General features: G+C 44.5%; 1 long non-coding RNA gene across 1 annotated transcript in view; it reads right to left on the bottom strand.

The window, feature by feature from the left end:
* Positions 1-726: 726 nt before the first annotated feature.
* Positions 727-25,542, bottom strand: part of LOC106893025 — a 69,490-nt gene continuing 44,674 nt past the window's right edge. Inside the window, exon 3 of the long non-coding RNA XR_001412974.1 lies at positions 727-1,052. This is a non-coding gene — a long non-coding RNA (uncharacterized LOC106893025). The remainder of the gene's footprint in view (positions 1,053-25,542) is intronic.

Here is a 25,542-nt window from a genome sequence, read left to right as displayed (position 1 = left end):
TAGTCATGAGGAAACTAGAGGCCCAATTTATACTCAGAGATTTTTAAAACTGTTGCCCTGGAGGTGTTGCAATACCTTTTCCCTCAAATGCTAACATCGGCATATACATTTTCCTGCATAACTGTAGCAGAATATTCCTAGAAGATGCTGCCTCTATATAATTTTTATAACAATATTTTAAACATATGAACTACTTTCTTCCCAAAACAGTTTGCTGGATTCCGGGCTGAGTTCTTCCCTTACTTATGTCATTAATTGTCCTATTAGCTTTAATGGGTTGGAATGGGAACAGTTCTGTCCCCTGCAAATCAAATTAAACTCTTGTTTTCAGAACATAGACTTGCAAGGACAGAGAAATCCAAGCCTGCAGTACAGCAGTTCTAGTTCTAACTGCCCCAAAGCCCTATCTGAATAAGTATATGTCTTATTAGCATCATAAGGATGTTTACAAATATGTTAATATTTAAGTCATCGATTGCAGGAGGGAACTTTTATTTTTGACAGCGTTTGCTGCAAGGCAGTGGTGAATAAACATGTAAATTCAGTATTTTCAACAAGCATTGTGCTGAAGCTGCTCCTGTAGGCATTCAGATGTGGCTGAAAAGACATGCAATACCATATGACTGGCTAACTAGTCCCATAGCTCAAATATTTGATCTCAGATACGTGAGCAAATAGTTGTGGTGAACAACTCTTGAGCCAGTCACAGGCAGATGTTAACTTGTGGAAAACATTTAGCTAATAGTAAGTATTTCTGGAGAAGTCATGGAGTGTTTACAGGCAATTTCTGGCATGAAGGCACTGTATTCGTCAATTAAAATGTTTAGTCTGAATTGGTTTCCAACTCTAACTGAAAGTAAATGAAGAACTAGCTAATCTGGGTTGTAGTACTTTTCTTTTATAAAGCTCCAAGACATATGCCTCTTCTTGATGTATTGGTAACTATGCATGAGTTTATTCAACTTCATCTTTTCTCAAGGGTGTGGTAAGCATGCTCCTTTTCTTGATCTTCTGTGCTGGCTGACAGCTTCTTGGTGAAGCTTCTCTTAAAACTGAAGAAAGAAGGAAATTAGTAAGAGCAGGAAATTGTAGCATTTCCAAATAACGTTACTATATCACATAGGTCTTCCAAACCACGGTCACTCATAGCTAATCACAAAGTGGGTGTTTAGTTCAAGAAGGAGCATCCTCACCTTGTGCCTTTCCATGGGAGCTTTGTTCTATCAGGAGCCTGGCTGGGGCTCCTCGGCAGGCTGCACCACTCGCTCTGCCAGCAGTAGCTGTCACCCAGCCAGGGAGACCCTACTTCCCCTGGCACGTTTCTCCAGTCTCTGTAGCTGCATCATGTTGGGAAGGAGAGACCTCATGTCCCGCTGCAGCTACGTAACAGAAATAATCAGCTGTAGATGTCAGGATGCTGTTTGGCTGCAAAACCACTGTAAGCCAAAAAACATTGCTGACAACAAAAACCTTTGGGTAGGAGGGCAGAAGGACTCTGTAGTTCACATATGCTGCCAGAATTCATGGCAATCCGTGAAATGAGAAGCTCCTTGAAAGGTCTGCCCCAAAAGATAAAAGGCTATTGGGGTATGGGTTAATCACATCAGCACACACCCCTGGATCTCAGGGGTCACCCAAAATCTCAGACCACCACAGGGTGTTCTTCACCAGGAAAGTCTATAATAACTTCCCAAGTTGGCTTATCCATAGACAAATGCCAGACTAGGGCAAAACTAATGGGAACCCATTTTCTTCCTGCCCTTGTTTTCACACAAGAGAAACCCGGGTCGGGTGGGAGATAAAATGCTTACTCTCAAGTCAATTTAGGCCATTGCTCCTCAGTTCCCTGCTTGTAAAATGGAGCTACCAAAAGGTTTGTATAGACTGGTTCTGGCAGCCAAATGAGTAGTGTTGATGAATGAACTATTAACATCCTCATTGGGAAACTGAGGCAGTATGGGCTGGATGAGGGGACAGTGAGGTGGATTGAGAACTGGCTGTGTGACAGGACCCAAAGGGTAATTATTAATGGAGCAGGTTCAAGTTGGAAGCCTGTAACCAGTGGAGTCCCCCAGGGGTCAATACTTGGACCCGTGCTGTTTAATATATTCATCAGTGACCTGGACGAGGGGACAGAGTGTATCCTCAGCAAGTTTGCTGATGATACCAAACTGGGAGGAGTGGCTGACACCCCGGAGGGCTGTGCTGCCATCCAGCGAGACTTGGACAGGCTGGAGGGCTGGGCAAAGAAGAACCTCATGAGGTTCAACAGGGAAAAGTGTAGGGTCCTGCACCTGGGGAAGAAAAATGTCAGGTACCAGTATAGGTTAGGGGTGGACCCGCTAGAGGCAACTACTGAAGAGAGAGATCTAGGGGTCCTGGTGGACAGTAAAATGACAATGAGTAAACAGTGTGCTCTTGCGGCCAGGAAGGCCAATGGTATCTTGGGTTGTATAGGGAAGAGTGTAGCCAGCAGGTCAAGGGAAGTCATTCTCCCCCTCTACTCTGCACTGGTGAGGCCACAACTGGAGTACTGTGTCCAGTTCTGGGCTCCCCAGTTCAAGAGGGACAGGGAACTACTGGAAAGAGTCCAGCGTAGGGCTACAAAGATGATTCAAGGATTGGAGCATCTCCCTTATGAGGAGAGACTGAGAGAGCTGGGACTCTTTAGTCTGGAGAAGAGAAGGCTGAGGGGAGACCTTATCAACGCCTACAAGTATCTCAAGGGAGGGTTGAAGGAGGAGGGAGCCAGACTCTTTTCAGTGGTTCCCACTGAGAGGACGAGGGGCAACGGGCACAAGTTGGAACATAAGAGGTTCCACTCAAATATGAGGAGAAACTTCTTCACGGTGAGGGTGACGGAACCCTGGAACAGGCTGCCCAGGGAGGTTGTGGAGTCCCCTTCTTTGGAGATTTTCAAAACCCGCCTGGATGCAGTCCTGAGCAACATGCTCTAGCTCTAGGCAATCCTGCTTCAGCAGGGGAGTTGGACTAGATGATCTCTATGGTCCCTTCCAACTCTAGAAATTCAGTGAAATTCAGTGAACTTCAGTGAAATTGCGGCTGCTCACCCTTGGGATTTTCCAGGCATTTGAGAAAACCTGGATCTGTCTATAAGGGAAATGCGACATGCTGTCTCTTAGTTTTATTGTTGTCTTTGGCAATGTGGAAATATCTTCAGCATGCTCCATTACCCAATACCAGAAGAAACACAGCCGTCTCATAGAGAATACGGTTTCAGCTTGTATCTTACAGTGTAATGAGCAAGACAGATTTGAAAAATATTATATTTAATGGCAGTTTAACTGTATATACAGCCTTTGAAAATCATCAACAGCTAAAGAGAAAACCAATATTGATACTCAAATGTCTCTAAAACCACAGAGCTTGTGACTGGAGCCAAGAAATAAAGCCAGTATTCTCACTCCATGAGGATTAAAACAAGAGTCATTTGGGAACTGGAGGTGTTGACCGGGCTGCACAAACTGCTGGAATGATAGGGTGTGCTGGAATAGTCACAGACACGCTAATGTCTCATAAAGTTGAGACATTTTCAACTGAGTTGAAAACTAGTTGGTGCTTTTTGCATAAACTTGTTTCTGAAATGCTGGAAACAAATTTGTCTTTTGTTTTAGAAGGAAAGCCAGATGCAGTAAATTAGGTAGGCTTGCTGGGTACAGATCTCAGAATAAAGGTTTTCCTTTTTGCCAACTTCATTCAGGTTTTCTTCTATGCTGATGATGACAAGTATCAGAGGTCTCAGGTGACTAGAAAAATGTGACTAACCTTCCACAAATGTCTCCTCCAACTACACTGTGGAAAATGAATGGAGGAAGCAGAAAGAGCAGTCACTATTTTAGTGCAGTATCCAATGTCATTTCTTCAAGACACTGTTCCGTGACAGTGAGGGAATGCTGGCCTTGATCGTTAAAAAGTGATCCAGAGCAATGCAGGCTAGTAAAACTGTGTCTTGAAGGCTCAAAAACCTGGAGACAAGGAAAAAACGCCAAACCACCATATATATTAATTTTGAAATCCTGTGATTTCCTAAACGAACCTGATTTACGACTTCTGGGCGCTGGTCTTGGCTGCACAGCAGGCTCAGACAAGCCATAGCAGTCAGAGGAGAAGAACAGAAGGATGGCAGAAAGTGGCTCAGTTCCCTTGCTGGAGTAGCAGTGGTTCTGGCTGGGCTGGTAACGCAAACATAAAGTGAACAAAGCACCAAGCCTCTGCTGGTAAACACTGTTGACTTGACATCAGTGGGAAGACATGAGAAGAGCTCAGTGAGCCCTTCTGGGTGAAGACAAAAGCTGGAGCTTTCCAGGCAGGAGTATTGAACGAAGGAAAGTCCAAGGGGTAACTCCCATGGGAATGCTGTCAGCATTATCATGCCAGATGCTGGTTGTGGTCTGGACAGTGGACATGGGTCTGTACAGTCTGGACACAAACACCCTTCAGCCAAATGCTGTCCAAGGGGAGATGCCCTGCGCCCCCAGAGAAACCCAGTAGCTGTCCATGCAGGGATTTGGTTCCATTGGTGTCCCAGTCAAACATCTCCATATGTACTCGTTCATGTAGCCACCAAAACATTGCCGTAACCCAGAACTGGCCATAGGTCTGGCCAATTTGGAAGCAGGCTCTCAGGGGCTAGAAGGGCGCAAGTGAAACATCAGCTCTTGGAAAGCCCATAAAAATTTCTACAGCTTGTCAGCAGCTTTCTGAGAGAAACACAAATTTCTGAGGCTCGGTATCTTCTGAACGATATAAAATAATTGTGAGATTGGAGAGCCAGGCCAAAACCGTAGCTGCACCGAGCTCTTTCCCAGACGGTTGGAAATGAGCGTACATGCCTGTTAGAGACTTTCAGCCCCTTCACATCCCCAACACCTACTTCCTCCCCCAGCTTGGCAGGAGAAGACAAGCAGGGCTGAACTCAGCTCAGGTACAGCCTGTCCCTTGAAGGTATCTGCAGGCTCTGCATGCCAGGGGAGGGCTGCAAACCCTGGCCTCCCAGTGTGCTTTCCCACCTGGCACCAAACTTACTCATTATTTTGAGCGACAGGGGCTATGCTGCCAAAAGGAGATAGTTCAATTACTGTTTCCCTCCCTCATGAAGTGGCTTATGAAGTGGCTGTAAAACTGCTCACTGCTGAACCTGAGCCATCCCAAGGAACTGAGTGAGTTAAATATTTAAGAGGGCTATTTATTTAGGCATCAGCCCCACAGGCTTCCTTCATAGCTGTTTGTACAACTCTTAAGCCACCAAGTATTTCCATAGCAAATAGTACGATTTATTAGGACTATCTTGTAATCCTATGCACAAACTCTCTCAATCATCTCCATGGATGGATGGTGCAAAATGGAATCGAATATCAGGGGAGCTGGTTCAAATCAAGGGGCATCAACATGAGGCCTCCTCAGACTGGAAGGCACTCGGACCAGGGTTTCTGGACTCCCCTATTCTTGAACATAACAGCTTGCATGAAATCTTCAGGGGTGGGAGAAGACAGGATTAGTTTATTGGGAAACAAGAAAGTCAGCATGCATGTACTTACTCAGAGTGCTAGCTTGATCATAGCATCTCTGGAAGTTTTTTCTCTCAGTAAAAAGTCAGTTTAAGCTGTTGCAAGATTGCAATTCCCTTGCGCTATCTGCCAGCACACAGTATATGGAACATGTTGGTAGCCATCAGCCTAGTGAACCCAGCAGCAAGGAAGTGGGTTTGATTAGTAGACAAACAAAGTGGCAGATGGGAATAGACAGCGTGAGATTTTCAGACCACCAAGAAAGCTGGTTGTCCAGATAAAAAAAATTCTGAAGCATGAACACAATGTAAGCAAGACTTTGGTTTACTTATTGAACTTCCTTCGGGGGGGCTGGTAAAAGAAATTGAAAGGAAAGCAATTTTCTATCTATCTCCTACATGGGGGGAGTGAGGCAGGGTGAATAAAGCATTGATGCTTGCAGAAATTCTTGAAACACCTTGAAAGAGCAGAGAGGAGCATTGGAATATTGTGTCTTGAAACAGAATTTAGAGATGTAATATCAGAATATTCTAAGATACATATTTTTTTTTTTTAAACCTGAAAGCAAGAAACAGAGAGAGATCAAGCATCCAGAAAGCATTGATATACTTTGGCTCTCATCTCCCTATGTATTTTGAGGTACTAAAGCAGGTTCATATATGGGATCCGCCAGGATGAAAGAAAATAAATCTGGCCCCATAGACAGGCTTCCAAATGGCAAGAAGAAGAGTCCCCATGATGATGGCCATATCATGTACAAGGCCACAGACTCAACCTGGAGCAACCCAGGAAGCAAGGCAGAGACAAACCGAAGTAATAAAACCTGAAGGAGATTGTTCCTGGACATTGAAGAAGAGCAAACACAGTGCCCTTCCTTTAGAGAAAGGGGTAAGAGAGACAGGGAATTACAAAATAACCAACATAATTTTAGTTAACCAAAGAAATATCAAAGAAATTGTCGAACTATTTATTTTTGGGCTCCTGGAAGGTGAAAAAGAGTTGAAGAGCAATTAACACAGTATCTCAATGATAGATCATTGCAAACCACTCTTCGTTCTTTCAAGGAGAAATTAACTGGTCTCAAAAACTGGATGAAGCAGAGATGGAATACTTTGTGACTTTATAAGGCTTTCTCCCAGTGTTTTACAAGATATCCTTATAAGACAGCTTGGGAAACAGAAACCAAGTGGGTACAAAACTGGTTGGAAAGCCATACAAAAAGAGTAGCTATCACTGGTGCAGCATTGCATTTGAAGTTGGGTACTGAATAGACCTCTCCAGGGGACAGCAGTATTCAGTTTTCCTCAATGACTAGAAAGATGAAAGACAGAGAACGCTTATTAAAGTCAGATCTTCTGCCAAGTTTCCAAAATGCTAGAAGACAGGGTGAGAGTTCAAAATGATCTTGACAAGTTGGAGCAGAGGTCTGAACTGATGGAAAAAGGGAACAATTTGGGAAGCTGAATGTAAAATGCCATGCTTGGATAGAAAAAAATTGTCCGGTTCAGTATACCAGAAGATAAACCGACAAGACTGCAGGCATGTAGAAGATTGATCTGGGGATTACACACATGATGTCAGGATGGTTGAATCAACAGTGTCAGGCTGCTGCAGAAAAAAAACCCAGGTATTTTACTGGGATGTGTAGGCAGAATTGTAGCAAGGCATGCAAAATTAGGCAAGGTTGAAAGAAAGGAGGAGCCTTGCCAGAAGACTGAAAGGACATTCTCTAGCAGTATTCAGATACGTAAAAATGCATAGAGGAAGAAAATTAGCTCTTTTCTGTGTCCCCTCTAAGTAAGATATGGAGCACTGAATGAAGCTGAAGGACAGAAGGTTTGAGGTTAGTTAGATATTAGGAAATGTTTTCTCAAAGCAAGGCCAGCAGCCGCTGAAACAGATTCCCTAGGGGGGCTGTGAAATCTCTGCCCTGTTGAGAGGCCAGAAGTAGATGGAGTTGATCCTACCCTGAGCAAAGGGGACAGATACAAGTTTTTACAGAAATGCCTTTTCAGCTTTGTTTAATGTTCTGGGGCCAATAAAACAATGGCCCAAAACAGTGGCAAAATCAACTATCCAAGCTGAAGTGCGGAAGATACGGTGTGAGAGCTTCAGGCACAGGATTGTGAAACTTGTGGAACCGAAGACAGCAGCGGTGGCGTGAAGGGAAAGAGCACACAAGCCTGGGAAGGTGGGATTAGGGGCAGCACATCTGACCTTGAATGTGTCCAGGGATGGGGCATCTACCACCTCTCTGGGCAACCCTTCACAGTGTTTCACCACCCTCATTGTAAAAAATGTCTTCCTTCTATGTCGTCTAAATCTTCCCACTTTTAGTTTAAAACCATTATTCCTTGCCCTATGACAACAGCCTCTGCTAAAAAGTTTATCCTCATCTTTCTTATAAGCCCCCTTTAAGTACTGAAAGGCCACAAGAAAGTCTACTCAGAGCCTGCTCTTCTCCAGGCTGAACAACACCAGCTCTCTCAGCCTGTCTTCACAGGAGAGGTGCTCCAGCCTTTTGATCATTTTTGTGGCCCTCTTCTGCACTCACTACAACAGGTCCATGTCCTTATGTTGGGGGCTTCAGAGCTGGGCACAGTACTCCAGGTGGGTCTCACCAGAGTGGAGCAGAGGGGCAGAATCACCTCCCTTGACCTGCTGGCCACGCTTCTTTAGATGCAGCCCAGCATTGATCTGGGGATTACACACATGATGTCAGGATGGTTGAATCAACAGTGTCAGGCTGCTGCAGAAAAAAAACCCAGGTATTTTACTGGGATGTGTAGGCAGAATTGTAGCAAGGCATGCAAAATTAGGCAAGGTTGAAAGAAAGGAGGAGCCTTGCCAGAAGACTGAAAGGACATTCTCTAGCAGTATTCAGATACGTAAAAATGCATAGAGGAAGAAAATTAGCTCTTTTCTGTGTCCCCTCTAAGTAAGATATGGAGCACTGAATGAAGCTGAAGGACAGAAGGTTTGAGGTTAGTTAGATATTAGGAAATGTTTTCTCAAAGCAAGGCCAGCAGCCGCTGAAACAGATTCCCTAGGGGGGCTGTGAAATCTCTGCCCTGTTGAGAGGCCAGAAGTAGATGGAGTTGATCCTACCCTGAGCAAAGGGGACAGATACAAGTTTTTACAGAAATGCCTTTTCAGCTTTGTTTAATGTTCTGGGGCCAATAAAACAATGGCCCAAAACAGTGGCAAAATCAACTATCCAAGCTGAAGTGCGGAAGATACGGTGTGAGAGCTTCAGGCACAGGATTGTGAAACTTGTGGAACCGAAGACAGCAGCGGTGGCGTGAAGGGAAAGAGCACACAAGCCTGGGAAGGTGGGATTAGGGGCAGCACATCTGACCTTGAATGTGTCCAGGGATGGGGCATCTACCACCTCTCTGGGCAACCCTTCACAGTGTTTCACCACCCTCATTGTAAAAAATGTCTTCCTTCTATGTCGTCTAAATCTTCCCACTTTTAGTTTAAAACCATTATTCCTTGCCCTATGACAACAGCCTCTGCTAAAAAGTTTATCCTCATCTTTCTTATAAGCCCCCTTTAAGTACTGAAAGGCCACAAGAAAGTCTACTCAGAGCCTGCTCTTCTCCAGGCTGAACAACACCAGCTCTCTCAGCCTGTCTTCACAGGAGAGGTGCTCCAGCCTTTTGATCATTTTTGTGGCCCTCTTCTGCACTCACTACAACAGGTCCATGTCCTTATGTTGGGGGCTTCAGAGCTGGGCACAGTACTCCAGGTGGGTCTCACCAGAGTGGAGCAGAGGGGCAGAATCACCTCCCTTGACCTGCTGGCCACGCTTCTTTAGATGCAGCCCAGCATATAGTTGGCTGGCTGGGCTGTGAACGCACATTGTGGGCTCACGTCCAGCTTTTCATCCACCAGTACCCCCAAGTTCTTCTCAGCAGAGATGCTCTTAATCCATCCCCCAGCCTGTACTGATACAGAGGTTCCCTGACCAAGGTGCAGGACCCTGCACTTGGCCTTTTTGAACCTCGTGAGGTTCACAGGGACCTGCTTCTTGACCTTAAGGGGGATTAAGCTGGAAAAAAAATTCCAGAACCTTAACAAAACAGCACTTACGTGCAAGTGTAACATTGCTCAAATCAGCTTTTGAATATCTTATTATATTCACTGTCTTGCCCTTGAGAAACCTGTCATGGTTGACAGAGTGCTTTTGTGCCTGATGAGGGGTCAGTGACACTACAGTCAGTGGCTGGAACCAACAGAGATTTGAGCTGGCACTGAGGATCTACAGGGCTTTTAAAAATAAGCTTAGCAAGAGATACCAATTAAGTTTACCAGCAGTGCCTTTCTCATTTCAGCCTTTGTCTGCGCTTAGATTATAGGGATGGACACAAGTTTCCTGCTGCTTCAGATTTAGCAACAATTAATCAGCACCTTTCTAAATGTCACGGTTCCTGTAGCTCCTAAAAACACTGGCAAGGATTAGCACACATCCTATAGGGCTTGCTGTCATATATCACTGTATCTACGACATCTATGGAGAAGCTGAGAGACTTCTCCAACCGACTGCTGCATATAGCAAAAAGATAAAGCAATTGCTGCAGAAAGAAGTAGGTCTTTGGTACTACACTGTAAAAGCAGCACGCTAGGACTTCCCAGGGAGGTCAAAGGGAAACTGCTAATTTGTGAAAGAAGAGTCAGGGGCTGAGGGGGGAAGGCAGCAGGGAATGGTTGTATGACACAGATCACTGCAAATTGGAAAGAATAGGCATGGTTATGCTCCCTCCCTTCCCTGCTGGCCAAGCATCCCAGAGCAGCACTGACACGATCAGTGAAATCGAGTGACAGACTAGCAGGGGTACAAGAGGTGCTGGGCCAGACCATGGGCATGTTGTTATGAGCACCCACGTTAAATGGAGTTATATGAGGAATAAGCACAAGTCATTCATATGTGTGTAAATTCTCTGATATCCCTTAGCAGAACCAGAGTTTGTGTTTTAAAATTTTCTTTTCATGGGGGTCAGATGTTCTTATCAATGTCCCTCCACTCGTGACGCTTCTCATGAAAACGGAATGAGAAGTTTCCTCTCTCAGACAACCAACAGTAAGCTGGGTGGTCCCTTCCCATACAACAATGTTGGAGGGTCAGTTGGGTCAAGGGCATCCAGGTGCCCCTGCCAGGGCACCCTTCCACGTCTGAGTGCTGGCATTGCAGAAATGGGGACAGACACCAGGTGATGCAACTCCCTGGGCCCTGCATGTGCCACAGCTGCCCCCACAGCATCCCTCCTTCTCCATTGTGCCACTGGGTCAGATGCAGCTTCCTGCCGTGAAACCTGTGTCCAAAGCATCCCTGAGAGAAGGAAGCAGAAATAGCACAGAGAGCCAAAGAAGTCATCTGAGGACTAGGCAGTGATCCATGTGGTGGGAGATCAGCGTATTCAACCTTTCTGATGGCTGGAAGTTGAAAGCAGAAAAATTCATAATTTAAATAAGTCCCTACTTTTACAAGCAGGGAGAGAACTATAGTGCAGATTTATTACTGGCTGGGCTCTTGAAGGAGGGATTGGATATCTTCCTAAAGACAGGCTTTGATGCAGGATAAATCACTTGCCGTCTGTGTGTGCAGCTGGGTCAAGTCAGATAGCTGCACTGATCATTTCTAATGTTGGCATTTTATACATTCCCCTTCCTCAAGGCATTGAAGGCTACAGAATTACTCTGTTACCTTGCTGGCCACCTCATTCTTCAGCTCCTTTTTAAGCTGATGATTGGAGTTAAAGTGCATGTTTTGGGAGGTCAGTTGATCCCACCTGTGATATTTATGAAAGAAATTTTTGCCCTACCGCATCCTTCTGCAAAAGCTGAGAAGAAGTGTAGGTGAGGGTGGTATTTAGCAGGATGTGGGGCATGGGGACTCCAGCAGCCAGTAGTGCCACCAGGCTGTCACAGCCCCTGATTGGGAAGAGTGGTCTTCCTTCACCGCTACCTGCCACATTGGCCATGTCTCCCCCCATGGACATTTCCCCAGGACTACTTCAGCTGTGGGGTGGGTGTAGGGGACATGGAGGTGGGGTGGCATGACCAGCAGCTCCCAGTGCACAGGCAGGTGGCTGTCCCAGCCTCTTTGCAGCCCAAGCCATGCCACTCATGACACTGAGGGACATCTCTGGCCATCATCTCTTTACCTTTCCCTTGGAATATAGACCCTGCTGAAACTGTAGCCCTTATTGGGAGATAAAAGAGTGAAAGGCATGAAACACATAGGGAAAGGGTATGTTCCATCTTCATTCACCACACTTTGGAAAGTGTGTACCTGGGTTGTGGACAAGTCAAACATATAATGAGTGCCATCTGCTGGCAAATGCGAATAGGGTATTGGGGATAATGGAGTAAAAGGTTCACGGTTATTGCACCCTGAGTGTCTGCCCTACTCTTTGGTGCTATGAGGCTGTGTTTGCATCTCCTGGCTCCTGTTGCACCATGGCCATAGGTGTCAGGGACTAGATGGATGGCGTCATCTTCTGCATTCATGAGCTGGTGATCCCTATGGCTGTGTGCTGGCAGGGGCAGATGGACAGCTGTGAGAGCAGGGGCCTTGGTGTGTGGGACTGGCACCGACACGGGGCAAGAGGGAGCTGAAGTGGCCTGGTCAGAGGAAGGGCATTGGGAAGGTGTGGAGAATGGTGCTGAGCCACCACGGGAGGAAGGCAGCCTTGGGCAAGTCGCTCTGCCTGTGTCTCCCTTCAGAGCAGAGTCCTTATTTCTGGATAGATCTGCCACTGTTGCTCATCCAGTGAGAAAGAAAGCTTCCTTTTTGGGATGTATAGCTTTGGGATATTTCTGAGTCATTTCTGGGAGCTTTTAACCCTGTGACTGCAGTGGTAGGTGGAAGGAGGACAACACCCTGCAGCACATGGTCCTTACAGCCTGTAATGCACAACAGGCCTGGTCTTGTGACACGGCTTCTTCACAGGACTCACTGCTCTGTTTTAGGCCAAAACAGTAGGCAATTTTAGAGTGCATGTGTGGGTGTGTATGTGGTTTCTATTTACTTTATTACGTAAAAAACAAATGACACACAATCTAAGTAAATCTATTGTATTTATCTTTGTTGGTGAGAACCTTGAAAGATAAGAAAATACACACTGGTCACCAAGTATCAATTTTTTGTGCAAATACAGAGGTATAATAATGAAACAAACGTCAACCCTTTTTCAGGGAAAAGTATTTCCATGCAGGCATTTCCAAACCAAAGGCCATTCGGACAAGTGTTCTGTAGGAAGTTTTTGCTAATAGATGGGAGGACTGAGAAGCACTTCAGAGAGGTCATTTTTGTTCATCAATGGGATGGTGTAAATCCCAGGAGAATATAAGATAGCCATGTATTATCTACAAGGGAGTTTTACTCAGTGAAGGAAAACAAAAGCCTAATTATACATACCTTATCAGCTACAAGAGCCGAAGTATGATGTTGATTTGGAGGGGACTAAACTGCAGAACATTTTTTCTGTTATAACTCTCACGTATTACCCTTTAATTTGGCAAAATAGTTGTTTCTTTCCTGCCAGTTTTTCAGGGACACTGCTATACTTGGTCTGCCTGAGGATGCTGGAAACTTCCTAGAGAATAAAAACATGTACAATGTGTATGAAAACCCCTGCTCATAGTTTTCAAGTGAGCCTAAGTTAGACATTGCTTCCTTTACCGAAGGAAGTAATCACTAGTGTTGGTATGTGAATCCACCAGCACCATAGATCTGATCTTGAGATAGATTTTTTCTTACTTGCACTATGCAATGAGATGTAATTTTTAAGAGCAAAGTTGAACAAGGTTGTCAACCTCGAAGGCAATTGGTCTTACAACAGCCTTTGGGTGTGAACATGAAAGATCTGAAAAATGAAAACCATGAGCAGTATTTTTGCTGATTTGTTTTGAAGTCTAACTTCAAATTCAGTTTGGAATGGTTGTTCCAATTTTTCCAAACCAGAACTAGTAGAGAAAGCACTTCCTGAGTTAACATCTACAATGGCCCTGTGAAGCCATTACTACAGGCATAATGAGGAAAAGAGGTTTTTGCCCAAGTCCTCCAAATGTCAGTTTGGTCATCTGCTGTGCTAACATGTTACAGGCAGTGCCTATAAAAACAGTGTTGCCCAAAACATGTTTAGATACATGGCTTTTGTAAGACGTTATAAAGACAATGAAAACTTCCTAGGCAGAAACCTAAGGAAGGAAAGAAAATCACATTCCGTGGAGTTATTTTCACAGTAAAAGCAACTCAATGCAGGCAAGCTGGAGGGTGTTTATTTGCATTCTCAGAGGTACAATGGGCTAATCAAGGCTGAAATATGTGAGACAGACTACTACTAAACTAGATAGTAAGAAGGAAAAGTGAGAGAGGTCCTCAGAGATGCTTTGAGGCTTCATTGCACTAAGACAGCAAACAGAAAAACTCCAGGTCTAACCAGGGAAATGACCGACCAAGAGAAGAGATGAATGATGAAGGGCAATATTTTGGAGTGCTGCTGAATTGCCTTGTTTCATGGACAAGAAGATCCTAAGGACACTGAAGGTCCCTAGGAGAAGGTGAAGGAATGCACCTTAGATTAAGTCTACTCCTATAATTTGTTGTGATTTGCAATGAAGGATTCAGCCAGCTGCTTTCTAAACTGAATTTCCAAAAATCTCTGCTTTTGGCAAGGCTAGTGGGATGGGTGTGTCTGTTGTGTGTGTCTGCATGGCTGTTTGCATGCCCTCATGCTTTGGCGGGTGTGCAGTGTGATCTCAGGTGAACCTAGCAAGAAGGTGGCATGCTGTTGCTCCAGAAGCAACAGATTTAGATAAAACAGTGAGAGCAAACAAGCCTCTGGAGGTGCCTGCCTTGGGGAAGGGTTTGTGTATTTCAAATTCTGGTCTACATTTGCCATTTATCTGCAAAGATAAGATTAAAGACTGGAATTAGCAGGTGTCAGCTGCTGTAAAGAGATCTCCTCTGGCAGATGTAAGGACCACCTAGCAGTGGGATGATGGTGAGACAGCTTGCGGCTCTGAGCTGTCACATAGTGGCAGGAGCCAGGCTGACACCCAACCAGTCGAGGTGGCTTTAGACCCAGGGAACTCAACTCAGTCCTCTGCCCTCAGACAGCACAGAATGAGAAGTTGGGTTTTAAACCCTTTTCAATCTGTTCTTACATTTGTCACAAATGCAAATATACTAAAACCTTGATGTTGTCCTTTCTCAGTAGCTCTGTACGTACTATAACTATTTACTTATGCTCTTGCTATACCAGCCTAGAGTACTGATTTCCTCACCAGCAGCCAGCCTAGGGCTGAAGGTAGGTGGTGTTGCAGCGTGGTATGCCAGGTGTCCAAATACATGGCTTTCCTGCTGCACTTAATCTAAATCATTCTTGTTTTGGGAACTGAACTTAAAATGGTTGAACCACCAAATTTAGTGATGTTGGGAGGACAGCAGAGAGCTGGAAAGCTGATATGGCCACTGTAGTCAGCACAGCTGTCTGCTGAGTGGGAAAAAACAAGTTATATGCCATCAGGCCAAGCAGAATGTATAGCTCTGACCCAAGCTGCGGTCAGTAGATAGTTTTTCACTACCTTCAGTGGGATCTGGCCTTTGCTCAAGTATGTTGAAGTCCATGGAGAAAAGGGACGTGATGCAGAACATGCATATTATGTCCCAGTACAGAACTTGGCTTTGCTCAGGGGGGTGGGTAAGAGCTGTTAATAAAATGTTTTTTACACAAGGGTTATATCCATGGGTGTATATTCGCACATGGGATTGCAGCTGAAAGAGGAAAGGCTGTCAGTGCCCCGCGTCCATCCTTGCTCTCTGAGCTCTGTGTTATGGAAACATGATGGATTAAATGAGCAGCTTGCCAGCTGCTAATGTAAGAGCCTCTTTCAACCCAATTTATTTATACTTGAAAAAAAGAAAAAATTAAACTTCTTTGACAAATATTTACTGTTTATTTTTACAATATGTAAAATTAATTAACCTCCAAGTGTATTTCGTGATTGCTCCAGTAGCTAACTATTTATGTTCATAAGGAACATGCACATGCAGCAAAGGCAGATGCATTGTGAAGGGGACTCAATTCTTTGAGATTCATTTGTAAGCAGCTCAAAGAGAGGAACTCACAGGTGCTCCTGACTGAGAAGGATAGAGAGATCCTAGCTATATAGAGTCCATGAACTCTCTGCCTTATAGTCTGTTTTTTAAAGATAGTGTGTAAACAGAGATGCCTTGTTTATCAAAAAACCTCTTCATTTTAAAGAAATATGCACCTAGTTGTAGACAGTAGTGAGGTTTCAAGAGGTTTCTGCTGTTGCTCTTGTAATCTCGTGTACCTGAAGTGACACCCAGTTACTCCATGCTTAGAATTTTAAATAATAGTATATAAAATCTGAAATGGTTGAGAATAAGAAAGAGCAAAGTATGATGGACTCATATTTTGTAAAACATTTGCTCCACTTGGAGTCTGGGCTGGTCGAAAACGGATGGACTGAATCCAGTGTAACACAGATCAATCTGTGCAAATCCCAGCTACAGTTTTAGGAAATAGATGTGAAAAGCAGGACTTCTAGAGCAGGGTTCATCTCCCCTAACCTTGGATGTCCACAGTGCGTTTGCACAGAGCAAATAATCTCTGATTTAGAAGGAGCTAAATTCTCCCCATTTCTCACCATGTGAAGGTGGTCTGACCTACTTGTTCAGCTGTTAGGTGAAGTGGGTTCTACCCAACTTTATAATGCACTGAAGATCTCATCTTCAAAAGTACCAAGCTCCGTGCTTTCTTGGGATTACTGACTTTGGTCACTGGGAACTCCATCTTCCCTTCTCCACAGTGTTCAAATGCACCACTGGGCTCTATTGACACTGTAGCTACAGAATTCTGTTGCACACCTACCGATTTAGGGGAGCTCCAAGGATTCTCATGTGAAGGTATATTGTTCTGAAGACCCCAGCATGCTGCTGTTCTCTGTGGGGTTTGCAGCTCCCTCCGAGCATATTTGTGATTTGGACAGCCTCACCATTGACACAAAGAGTTGCCTGTAGGTTCCAGAAGTGAAGCTCTAGCACAGCTGGGAACCACAGTTGTCTAAGTGTACACATTTCCCAGATAGCCTGTTCCCAGCTTTAGTCCAGCTAACCGAATAGCAGTGAACAAGCTGGGGGGCTGAGTCTGAGGGGTCCTCAGGAAGGCTCACAGGATGGAAGCAGGCTTGTAGAGCCTGTGCTAAATGCCACACTGTTCTTATGGTCACCATCTCCTGCCCCATCAGACAGCGTGGGAGCCCTGGTGGTATGTCCTGCTGGGGGAGGTGAGGCGTGGGAAGGCAGTTCAGCCCACACATGGAGAACCCTGCACTCCGCACTAGCATCACACTGGAGAAGATCCTTCACAGATGGGAACACCCTGCTGCTCTTGGTCTTGGAAAGGTCTCTTTGACACATCTCTCACTGGAAGAGTGAAAAACTGTTTCCAGACATATGGCCTACATTTCTTTCCCCACTCCTCCATTCGCATCTAGATACCCTCTACCCTGCCCTCCCTGTACCCCTCACCCCGATCTTATTTGTGCAGTACCAAAAATAGAAAACTAAGATGGTTTATTTAATTTTGTAATGACAATTTTACAAACATTGTTGGTTGGCTAGCTGGATTTTCCGGGTGGATGTGGAATGTGGGAAAGAAAAGATTGTTTTTACTTTGGGATAAATTTTTTGGACTCTGTTACAGTTTCTGTCTTATCCCTATAACTCTTGGCAAAAAGACTTAAACAAGATGAGGAGAAGAACTCCAGATGAATAAGCCTGTGTGAAATTAAAAGATTGTTGGATTTTGTTCAACAGAGGCTAATTAATTAGTGTGTTGGAATGATCTCCTCATGGTGGACCAACTTCTGTTTTCTAGACACTTAAGTCTGGACACTGGAGAAGACCTTTGTACTGAGGTCCTTGTTTTGAGAATTCCAGTTTTATTGGATGAAATGAAACCAGGAATTCTGAACATATTGTGATAATTTTCAATGTAGTTGTGCTTTTCCTGGCGGATGTCTCAATGTTTGTAATGGACATATATTTATGATGCACATAAACATCCTCAGCTTACAAAAGGGAAGTTATTACAGATAAATGGAGAGTCAGCTTGTGCTGCTCCAGCAGTTCTGTTTACACACCTGACACATCACCTTCTGCATCAGCAGACAGGCTCTGCTATATTTGATAAAATACCTTTAAATTATCACTTAGCCTGAAGAAATGTCATGCAAAAAGAAATGTGGATTCTAGACCCATACATATAAAACAGATTTTAGAACCTTAATGAGGAAGAAAAGGATACAAAAGATAAGAAAAATTATGTAGATGAAAAGATAAACTCAAAAACTATTTGATAAATGAGGTAAAAATAAAGCCCACATCTGGTGTTATACTGAAACTTGAGGAGGTCTGGCAAGCAAAACTCTTAAACTGTCCTGTGTTAACTCTTGGAGATAACAAGAAGATAATGTCCATCCTTTTATCTCGACCCTTTGGACGCTGACAGGTCACATTAGCAGAACTTGCAGCTATGTTGTCCTTTAGATAGATAGAAGAAACAAGAGTGTGGTTTCTAAGTTTTGATAAAAACCTGAACTTCCTTTCCTGGTCCAAGGCATGGTGCAGGAGGTGAGGGATAACTGGGGAATTGCCCCTTGTGGGATCTCTTTCCAACTGACTGTAAGTACCTCTGGTAACAGAGACTCCCTGCTCACACCCTCACACAAAATTTCTTGTTTGCCCAGTGAGGACCTCACTGTGGCTCTTGGTAGGAGTTTACCAATTGGTTGAAAGAATCCTTGCTGAGTTGATGCTGAGCTCATGTTGTGGGGCAGTCCATCTTCCTGAGCACAACCAGGAAGAGAGAGCAGCATGAGATAAACAGTCAGTGAGATGCTGGCTGCTTCTTTCCTCTTCTGACTCAAGCTCTTGGACTCACCCACACAGAGCAATGGAGAGCAGCAGAGATAGTGCTCCTACCCACTGAAGGTGTTAACACAAAGTTTAGGTGAAGAAGTTAAAATCCCCTTACACCAGAAACTGAGAAGATTTAAGCAGCAGTGTGGGATTGCACAGAATGAAGATGGCAGTGCACAGCTTGTAAATGGTCATGGTATATAAGCAGTGGAATTTGGAGCTGTTTACTGAACTGGAAAGAAAAAATAGGGATCATGCAGGATAAAATTCAGGTCTCCTTTAAATTAACTTTATTGACTAGGGATGCATCTGTGCACACAGTAACTAGAACTGACCTTTTTAAGCAGCCTGGTAAATTTAATATAACTGGTTTGAACCTTTTTTAATATGTATTTTTTCAGTTTGTTCTCATTTTAACGGTGCAACTTCTTTTGTAATTTCCTAATTAATCTTAAAAGTCAAATTAATGAAAAAGAGACCTGTGATTTAGCAGTGTTGTCAGAGCACTGTGTGCAACAAACAGGAGTTAGCAGTGGACACCTGGAATAAGATCTAGTTTCAGTGAAGGTCGGTCCGTGTGCACCAGATTTGTAAGGTCCCATGATAGTCTACAGACCTGACTGAGTCAGGAGCATGTGCTAGCATGTCAGCTAACCAGCCACCAGTAGGTTTCAGTTGCCAAAGCACAAGCATCTAATGCCACCTGAGACACTATAAGACATGTGAGAAGTCTGCACAGGGCTAATAGATATGGTGCAGAACCTACAGAAGACCCACACCTTGCTGAAGTGGCACATGGGGGCCAGAAGGGATATGTGAAGGCACATAAAATGGCACGTTTAGACAACCCTAGATCTCCACTGACTAGCTTATATCCATGCCTAGGCAAGAAAATCTCTGTGAACAGTCTGTTTCCATGAAATTAGGCAGTCTTCAGATGTCCATGAAGCCATGATTTTCTAACAAGTTGCGTTCAGGGTATGTGCAAAGGTGCTCACAGACCTCTGAATTAATATTACATACAGGTACTTGAAAGCAGAACTGGGATCAAGCAGTAGAAACTTGGGCTGGCAGTTACTGATTTTTTACTTCTCAAAGAAAGATTAAATTGAGGATCTTGGTGGGATGAAGTCCCTGAGTAAGGAATTACTGTGGAATGGAAGTATTCTGTACTGTCACCCTCCTTTGTGTCCTTCCCAGCCACCTGCCATTGAACACGGGCACTAGTAATCCATCTGTGTAGGTGGACTTTGGGTCTGATCCAACATGTCTACTCATACTTTTCTATCACAATTTAGTAAGGGAATTCTCTCAATATCTTCAGACACAGTGGTCTGAGACACTCAACACCCAAGCCTCCAAACACCCAAGCCTCCCTCTATACCTAGTGAAGAGAAAGAGCTTTCCAGATGTCTTAAGGCAAGAAGAATTGCACCCAAAGGAGGCTTTTTCTCCCCAGGAGAGTTGAGGTGACTGACCTGGGCTTAGATGAGTAATTTTAGGCAGTTAAGTGAGATGACAGGACTTCCACCTGTCCTATTCCCAGGCATAAAGAGAGGTCTGGGAGACTCGGAGGAGAGGTTTTCAAGTGCTAACAGCTTCCACTCAGATCACGAGATCTCTTGGCACCCAATAAAAAGAATAAAGAGTATGTCTGATTCAAAGCCTTTCCCTTCCACCCCCATTCACTTGCCTTTTGACTTTGAATTTTCCTGCCAGGATTTGAATAATCTACAACATACTGACTGGCAGGGTTCCCTCCAGCTGAAAGACAAATGGGAGGGAGAGGGGAGACTGCTGCTTCATCTTGCCAGCAGGCTCGCTTTAAACAAAATCACTGCACCAGTCCGTGGTGGCAGCAACGCTGCTGTAAAACTGCTGCCTGTGCAGGCAGGGAGGTGATGTTGATGGTGGACAATATTGATGTCAGCCAAGCCATAATCGGACACGCAGTAGCCCAGCGAGCAGCAGTGGTGGTGATGCTCTGCTCCCCTCCTAGCAGCTTGCTTGGCAGGCAGCGTTCTGCGAGCTGGGCTGGAGTCAGAGTCCAACCATGAGGGTTTCCACACAGTTAGCACCTCTGCAGACACTAACCACACAGTCAATGGCATTGTCCACCTGCTTAAAATTAAGCATGTGTTTAAGACCTGGCGGCCCCTCCTTACCCATATGAGGCTCAGGATTGCCTGGATGCTGCTCAGAACTGCACAACTCTTGAGCTCTCTGAAGAGTTTACTGCTCTGCAGACTGATGGTGCTCAGCTGTGCTGTCCAGGCCACTTCCCTGCAGTAATTACCCCTGCTTTGCAGTGCACTCATGTCTCCAGAGCCCTCAGATAGGATTCTCAGTGTCCTACCTCTTCCAGTGTTCAACCTGGAGCACTCCATGAATTCATTTTCCTACAAGCTGTTGTGATCCCTCTCCCAGAGACCACAGCCTGCTAGCAAATCCTTATCATGGTACTGTGTCCATGAATTAACCCATACTTTTAGGTTTTAATGAGAAGAACACATGCAGGTACGCTGAAACAGAAATCCTCCTTCAGCTTTCTGTCTTTAAGTCATGCAGTGCTGGAGCAGGAATTAACCTCTGAATCCTCTTCTATAGACAGGTGCTTTGCATAGCTACACAGCAGGAAAAAGGTATTATCATCAATAATATGCTGCTGTTGCTTTTGGTTAGACTTCTGCTATCACATAGAAACATGCAGCAATTCAGCATGTCTACCAAAAGCCCTTACAAGTCTGGAGCAACTGCTGTTAACAGTGTCCTCAGTGGATGACAAGCCAGAAATGACAAAACAGACATATGCAATGTCAGGTCAAACCCCACAATTTAGAGGGTGCTCTTCTCTGAAATGCGATTGAATGGGTCAAACTGGTCTTTGCCCCAGAGGAGCCAGATGGGCAGCCATCCTAGAGGAGCAGAGGAAGCTGCTCCTACTTTGGCGTTCAGTGAGGAGAAACACACCCAGCCAAGTAATGTTAGAAAACTTCAGGTTCTCAAAGTTTAATCCATTGTGAGACAGATGTTCAAATACAAACACAAAGTGGCATTTCTTTTTTTTTTTAATACAGTATAAACTGCGTTACGTCTTTTGCTGGTTTAAAATGCTATAGCTCCAATATAAGTTACAGATGTATCTGGTTTTACATCATATGAAGGTCCAATGGTCTAAGCCAGCCTTTGTGAAAGAAACAATGGCTCATTCATGACATTATTCTATTGACTTTTTAAAATAAAGTTCACTCCATCTAAGATAGTGTTAGACTAAGTAAGAAAAGCCAACAGGTGGTTTCTCACCCTCAAGATAAATGCATGCTTCTTTTTTTCTGTGTATAAATAATAATTATAAAAAGGAATGTCTTTCTCATTGATCAGCATTTCTTAGAGGTGACATAAGAAAAAATGCTTAGCTTCAGAAAGACTCACCAAGCTGTGTGGTGTTGTTGATACCCACCTGGAGAGGTGGGCCCAGGTGAACCTCATGAGGTTCAACGAGCAAATGCAAGGTTCTGCACCTGGGCCGGAACAATCCTCGCCACCAATACAAACTAGGGGGTGAGGTACTAGAAGGCAGCCCTGAGGAAAGGGACTTGGGGGTGCTGGTGGACGAGAAGCTGGATGTGAGCAGGCAGTGTGCACTTGCAGTCCAGAAGGCCAATCACATCCTGGGCTGTATCAAAAGATGCGTTGCCAGCAGGTCCAGAGAGGTAATTCTTCTACTTTGCTCTGGTGAGACCTCACCTGGAGTATTGTGTGCAGGTCTGGAGCCTTCAATATAAGAAGGACATGGACCTGATGGAGAGGGTCCAGAGGAGGGCCACGAGGATGATCAAGGGGATGGAGCACCTCTGCTATGAGGACAGGCTGAGGGAGTTGGGGTTCTTCAGCCTGAAGAAGAGGAGGCTCCAGGGAGACCTAATAGCGGCCTTCCAGTGCCTGAGGGGGGGCTACAGGAAGGCCGGGGAGAGCCTGTTTACAAAGGCCTGCAGTGACAGGATGAGGGGCAATGGCTTTAAGCTGTAGGGGAGCAGATTTAGATTGGAGATTAGGGGAAAGTTCTTTACTATGAGGGTGGTGGAGCACTGGAACAGGTTGCCCAGGGAGGTGGTTGAGGCCCCATTCCTGGAGATACTCAAATTGAGGCTCAATGAGGCCCTGGGCAACCTGGTCTAGTTGGGGGTGTCCCCGCTGACAGCGGGGAGGTCGGACTAGATGACCTTTGGAGGTCCCTTCCGGCCTGGACAACTCTATGACTACGATTCTATGACTCTTAAATAGCACACAGAGCAAGATAAAATCTGAGGTGTGGGACCATGTGAAATCTGCATATAAAGATTTCTTTAGGCAGCTGCCTTCTCAGACTTGTGCACAATTTTGATTAGAGGCATGAGGAGGGAAAAGGAAAAATGAGCTACACAGAAATAACTTTTAAAGTGCCATCTTAAAATATTTTAATATTTAAAAATAATAGGGACTCACAAAACTTTATTTTTTATATATCATTGCCAATATTTGAACATTATATTTACCTACAAATGTCACCTACCGTGCATATTTTTTTTCAGAAAAAAAGATTCAAATATAGCTGTCCTACATACATTTGCCTTCTCTGCATGGGATAGGGCGTGCCAGTTGATTTTTTTTTTTGACTGAGTAGTGCGAGCAGAGGAAGAGCATCCAGGGGGATAATCTGACTAGCATGCTCAATCCATCTGGATCACATTAGCTTTTTTTCCTCACATAAGGATATAGGAGAGAGGCAAAGGAAAAACCTGATGAATTGCTCCCTCAGATTAGCTGGTCACTTACGTAAACTTCATAAAATATGGCCCCAATACTTTTCTAACCTCACCATACTTCATGATTTTCAACTCAACCCACTCAAAAGTCTATTTGGGATCTAGGTTGCTTAATCTTAAAAAGTCTATTTGGGATCTAGGTTGCTTAATCAAGCATATGAGCAGAACATCCCTGAGGATCCCATCACACAAAGTGCATTCTAGCAACTTCTAACGAATACTTACTGACTTAGCTCAGCTACTTTTAAATTGTGTTTTACAGTCATTTAAGTAATCCTCTTGCTTTTTCAGACCCTTTTAAGCAATGAGATCACTGATGAGAACAACACGTGAAATCTCTGTCTTATTTGTTTCTGGCCGAACTCGTGTTCTTCTCGCAGAAAGAGAACAGAATGACCGTCCACTCCATTCCTCTACCCTTGGGTAGGTACAGCTGAGTAATTGCTGACTGGTGCTTGTCTAATCTCTTCCTACAGAACTGCAGTGATGGAAACTGTATGAGCTCTGCGGGAAGTCTGTTCAAAAGCTTCACTGTTCATAATGCTTTAAATTTCTTCCTAATGCCATTTCTAGCTAAGCATTGAACAGCTCAGTCAAGAAATAGACCAAATTTCTTTTGAATCGTTTAAAAAATCCCCAAAGTAACCTTCCCAGGGCAGAGCCGTGATTTTTCTTCTAACAGTGAGGAATGCATAGCTACATTTTTATAAAATACAAAAAGAGTAAATAGATATTTGATTAAACAGGTGAAAGTGCAGAGCTTTGAAACAGCTATGTACAAGCTGAATCTGTAAAGATGTCAGCAGCTCTGTCTGAAATTAACATAGTGTAGGATTGCTTATTTGACTCTGTCTGACTAAAACACTTTCTGCAGCCATGGGTAATGTTTCCTTGATGTGCAATATCAGTGAAAACTCTTTATTTACCAAAAGCCAGATTTATCCAACTGCAGCTGTACCCGTCCTCCTTTGTTTTAATGTATTGGGCTCTATTGTATCAAACTCTTGAGACACAGGCTCCTTTTTCTCAAATGTTTCCCAATAAGGGGTTAGAAAGCTCTTGCCTTTAACAAACTGGTACAACTAACTGCTCTTAAAATGCTGGCATATCGTGGGAGTACCTCAGATGCCTCAGGTTTGGACACACTTAAGCATATCTTGGAGGTTTGGTATATCTTAAATATATCTTAAATATTTCTTATATGGAGACAGTACTGCAACCTCAGGGACAGGTGCAGTCATCCCATCCCTGCTATTGTTGCAGTAATCCTGTGCTTTGTCAGGCCAACAGGACTGTACATGTGGGGATACTGTGTGGACCACAATCATCTAAAACCCAGCTTTGGGATATGTCACAAAATACATTCTCCACTCTCCTTCCTGTTCTTACACAAAAAAAGAAAACCACCACATTTTCTCATTATAGTGAGTAAAGCCACAATTCCCAGTGGCTCTATCACCAGGACTTCTTTTATGCAGAAACTCTTCCTTGGAAGTCCAATTGCTGGTCCCTTCCTTCTCCTTTCTATCATACACAACAGCTGGGACTGATATGTCTGAGCCCATCTGTATCTACTCTTTCTGTACAGAGCTGAAAGGAAAAAACGAGCTATAGGACTTGGCTTTCTTTAAGCAGCACAACACAGCTAACCCCGAGTCTCAGGAGACCAAGAAAGCTGATACTCCCTGTCACAGGATGCTTCAGAAATGGAGACGCTGTCGAAATTGAAGAGGTCTGGTCCAAGATGTTTCCAAGAAACAAGAATGAAAACTGGTGTGTGTAAATATTTTCACAAGAGTTAATAAAGCTGTACGTTTCTGGCCTGGTTTTCACTTGCTAATCAATACTAAGCCCTCAACAGCACGGGATCAAAGCTCACCCTTGGGGAGATGGGGAGCTTGAATACGCCTGCTGACCTGCCAGCTCCAGCTCTTTTGGGGAAGACTACCACTTCCTCCACTTTTTTACTGCCTTCCCTCCCCATGCTCAGTGGCATAACAACTGGGGAGCTCTGTTCCCCAAGTCGCTTAAATCATGGCCTTCCCGTGGTCACCTCTACCCAAGCTCATCTCCTTCCAGAGGGGACAGATGCAGGTTCACTCTCATACCTCTTCCCTGTCTGTGTCTCCTCAGGACATTGCAGCCCTGCTTGTGGCTTCCTGCTTACTGGCCAGTCTATGCCTCCAAAACTGCAGCACCCGGGACCTCTTGTGCCTTGCCTTTCTCCATCACGTGCTGCCATGTGGGATAT

Source organism: Calidris pugnax, unplaced genomic scaffold, assembly GCF_001431845.1.
Source record: "Calidris pugnax isolate Ruff unplaced genomic scaffold, ASM143184v1 scaffold24, whole genome shotgun sequence".
Lineage (NCBI taxonomy): Eukaryota > Metazoa > Chordata > Aves > Charadriiformes > Scolopacidae > Calidris > Calidris pugnax.
This window is presented reverse-complemented; position numbering and strand designations above follow the sequence as displayed.